Source organism: Lactuca serriola, chromosome 7, assembly GCF_051521515.1.
Source record: "Lactuca serriola cultivar US96UC23 chromosome 7, Lser_US96UC23_V15, whole genome shotgun sequence".
Taxonomy (NCBI): Eukaryota; Viridiplantae; Streptophyta; class Magnoliopsida; order Asterales; family Asteraceae; genus Lactuca; species Lactuca serriola.
In genome coordinates this window covers 8,143,325-8,147,773 of record NC_136414.1, presented here as the reverse complement: position 1 = coordinate 8,147,773, position 4,449 = coordinate 8,143,325, and the positions used below count along the sequence as shown (strand labels likewise).

The 4,449-nt window shown below is 30.0% G+C and overlaps 1 long non-coding RNA gene across 2 annotated transcripts; it reads right to left on the bottom strand.

Annotated features, from left to right (window-relative positions):
* Nucleotides 1–2,138: 2,138 nt before the first annotated feature.
* On the bottom strand, nucleotides 2,139–4,184 carry LOC145062137 (uncharacterized). Of its 2 annotated transcripts, XR_013687442.1 has the most exons (6): nucleotides 3,714–4,184; nucleotides 3,549–3,629; nucleotides 3,170–3,323; nucleotides 3,031–3,079; nucleotides 2,537–2,838; nucleotides 2,139–2,385 (listed from the first exon to the last, which is right to left on the bottom strand). It is a non-coding gene; the product is annotated as an uncharacterized LOC145062137 (long non-coding RNA). The 2 variants fall into 2 exon arrangements; XR_013687441.1 differs by having other exon boundaries at nucleotides 2,139–2,838; nucleotides 3,714–4,181.
* Nucleotides 4,185–4,449: the final 265 nt, after the last annotated feature.

Here is a 4,449-nt window from a genome sequence, read left to right as displayed (position 1 = left end):
TTCGTTACCCTTTCAAGTCATTATCCCTATATGATATCATATCATATCAAAATTATATAAATTTGTTTGTTACAATTCAACTTCCATTGATCTATATATTTAACAAAGTTTATAACCAAACCCTACTTACAACATTACATTGTAACATATATCCATAAGTAATTTATTTTTATATTTATTATTCAGTTATATTTTATAAAATTCAATTATTGTAAAAGCTTTGTTCATAAAAAATCTGATGCATGTTTACTTTTATAGAATTCATTGAATAAAAAAAAGAACTGACTATGATTAAATTTATTATAAATAATAACGTTAATCCGTAAGTGTCAAACTAATATAATGAAATTTACAAAGAAAAAAAAATAACTTGTATATAAACCGAGTAGTTAGTTTTATTATATCAAGTTTCATCAATAATTTTATTTTATCAAAGTTTCATCGTTAATCTTCCAAATTAACGGTGGAGGGTGGTGGTGGCAGTGATTGTAGGTGGTGGTGGTAGCGGTGGGTGATGGTGGTAGAGATTATGTTTATAAAATAAAACAAAGATAACAAAGTAAAATACCACTTTCTTTTCATAGTAGGAGTTTAATTTCATCATCTTCGTGAAAGAAAATGTTTTCCCTTATTTAATGAAAAGTTTTTTTATTCATGATTTCAATTCTATTTTACAAAGTTGAACCAAACACTGAAATGTGATGAAATTGTATTCATTTTTCCTCAAATTCAATTCAATTCTAGCGAAATAAATGCTTAATTTTACAAAGTCGAACCAAACATTGGAATGTGATGAAATTGGATTATTTTTCCTCAAATTCAATTCAATTCTAGCGAAACAAATGCATAATAATATAATATAAAAAACTTGATTTTGAATCCAAAAGATTCGGTTTGTGACTAGTTTCCAATTCATATTAGTAACCAATAATAAAACCATATAATAAAAAAATGTCTCCCATTCTAGGTATAGTTGCTCCACCATAACATTTCAATTTTTATTTGTTAGTGACATTATGGCAATAAAGTATTTGAAATTTGCTTGGTCAGTAGTCGATGGAATTTAATGTCCAATAAAGTTCTAGAAATCAAGCTCCACTATAAGAAAAATGACTTACAGTCACACCAAAAAAATGTGATCATATGCGTGATATTTTATTTTTTCACTGAAAGTGTGACGGAAGGTGACGCCATCGTATGGGTCTTATGGTCACTTTAAAATATAGTGTCCGTATGATATGAAAACATGTGGCCGTATTATAAAAGCGTGACAAATATGTATGAAATTTTGTTCCTTACATATCCAATATTATAGTGTTAAACTGTTAGTAGTCACATTTATTTAGTAAATGTGGTGACTGTATATCACCAACTTGCGACATTCATGATGTTTTAGTGTAGTTGTTTTTCTTTTATATTGTCACATATTTTAAATTTTATTAAGACTATTGTGTATCTTTTGTAAACATGTAATTACGGTGAGTGTGACCATGTTTGCTAAATGGCCACATGTAATTACTTCCATAAGTGGCGAATTGCTAATTATTAGTCACAAAAAACAATCAATTTTTGTGACTATAACCTATCGTGTAGAGACATACAATTAAGTTAAATACAATCATAAGTATTATAAAGGCACACATTTTGTTAAAATTAAGGACTATTCGGTATCGTATTAAGACTATTGGGTATATTTTAGACACATATAATTACGGTGAACATGTCCATGTTCGGTAAATGGACACATAATTAATGATGTAAGTGACGATTTGCTAGTATTTAGTCTCAACAACAATCAATTATAGTATTTATTTGCCACATAAATTGTTTTTCATGTTGTTATTGTTTAACTTAGTCACAAAAATTTTAGAAAAAAACATCACCTTAAAACAACTGTAGACTCACAATTCTTGTATATTATGGCTATTATTACCCATTTAGCCACACGTTAAAAAATGATGTAAAATAACCATTGTATAATTTTAGAGACATTGAAAATCTATAAAACATGGCCAAATTTATATTAATGCCACAATAATTCAATTTTTATCGTTACTTTTTCTATATTGTAGATATATCAAAAGAATATATAAATGAAAGTAACCAAAACCGACAATATGAAACAATATCAATATTCAGAATTAGATATTATTAATAATTGAAATCCAAATCCATACATTAAATTCGTAATTAAAATACCAAAAAAAATGAAAATTCTACTAAGTGCAAGTATAAAAATATGATAAATAAAGCAAAAACATCATAAACCAAAAACTAGACATAACTAGGCATTCATCTTGTTGGTATTGGTCATTGTCTTCATGAGAAGGCTATTACTCAATATAAAAGTTTCCTTGCGCTTCTTTGAGTTTTGAAGTTAATTGTCTTGATGTGATTTTATATTTGATACATATACCAATAACATTGAAACAAAATTGAATAAATAAAAGACATAATAGAGTAGTTTACGAAGGAAAAAAAAACTATTAATGTATGATTCTTAATCATAGTAGAAACAAGGGAGTTAAAAACTTACTATGTTCCGACAATTCGATTGGTGTTTACTTCAGTTTGATCCACTCCAACAATCCTCAATAGACCAAAATCAGAAATCTTAGGGTTCATATCAAAATCCAGCAAAATTTTGCTAACCTTTCAGATAACGATGAATGATTCTTAATCTTGAATCTTAATGTAAACTAGAAAAAGTTTCCCAATGCTCCGCATAGGTTAGAGTATTCAAGTTCTTCGGACTTCATTGTAGTTTTTTTGGGGAATGAACTAACTCACCATCAACTGTATTTCATCCTTCAAAACCATTTAAGTTGCTTCTTTTTCCTGTTAATCGCAAAGTTTAACTTTAAATTTTAGATACTTTATTGTTTTTATGAATCTATGTCAAAAGAACATGCACATTTTAAGCACTACTGTTGACTATACATAACAATTTGATCAAACGGAAACATTTAAATGAAAAAAGCATAAAATAAAACAAAGTCCATTTCAAAGAGGAAAGAATGAACAACTTACAAGAAGCTGGTATTATTCTGCCTCACAGAAAAGCTATGAACACTTTAATCTGAAAAATATTCAGTCAACTTTGTAAAGGGAAAGTTGAAAACAATAGAACCAAAAGGCCATTTGAAAGAGGAAAGAATGAACAACTTACAAGAAGCTGGTATTATTCTGCCTCACAGAAAAGCTCTGAACGCTTTAATCTGAAAAATTAGGAACCCAACCATCTCTCAACCAATTTAAAATATGTCGAAAGTTCCACCAACCAATCTTCCGTATCAATGCTTCTCAGAAGCTTGTTGATGTGCCTACATAACTCAAATATTTAAAACCAAACACATTTACAAAATTTTTTTGAATAACAAGTGATACATAGAGAAACATTTACACAAATAACTAAAAAACATGTTTGATTTTGCAGTGAAAGTTAAGATAATATCTAATTTTGGAGAGGAATTGAGTAGATCGAATGCAATTCTTTGATTTATAATGAAATTGAAATCAAATTACAAGCAGGAAGATTACTATCTTACCGTAGAAATCAACTGTGGTTGCAGTCTTGCAGATTGACTGAAGAACAACATACTACTAACCCTCCTCCGTCGGAGACTCAACTAAAATTAGGGGAAAGAGGAATTGACCGAGAGCATCCAAAATCAAATTGAACGAAATCATGAAAGGATTGAAGAATATCGAACCTGAATCGAATTTTTGGAGTGAAACGGTCATCGGTGCTGTTGGGTGCGACGGTCTCCAGCGATGGCAATCGGCAGAGCAATCAGCGGCGAGCAATCGGGAATTGCTCGAGGCGTCCAGCTGCTGTGTGTTTTCTTGGACTGATGTGTCGCATACTCACGAGCAACCATACCCACACTCATATACATAATTTGAAGATGAAAGATACCAAATCGATTGAAGATTACTACTATTGGATCATCGGTCTACTAAATCAAGTCTTCATAAATCGCATCATATCCGATTGTTTCTTCCTCCAAAGCGCCGACTGATACATATTCGTCATCTGAAACCCTGATCTCGAAACCAGGTTACCAACACCACCAAATAGGGATTACTGAGCGAGAAGAGAGCAGAGCGTATGAACGGAAGTGGAGATATATGTTCAGAATTTTGAGAGATAAAGGGAGCGAGCAGGGATTTTGAGAGAGCCAGGAACGGTTTTTTTAGGGAAAATCAGGGGGGGGGGGGGAACTGAAGTCTAAATGAGTAATTGTAATTGTATAAAAAAGTTCAAAATTTTTGAAATTTTTGAAAATTTTCAAAATTTTCAAAATAAAGATAAAAATTATCCTAGTAAAATATTTTAGGTTTCAACAAGTTCAAAAAAATAGGAAAATTAATTTAATAATAATTTTCTTACCTTTTTAATTTTTTTGAAATTCGATTAATGATGATAAACCATGAATTACTCTTTAA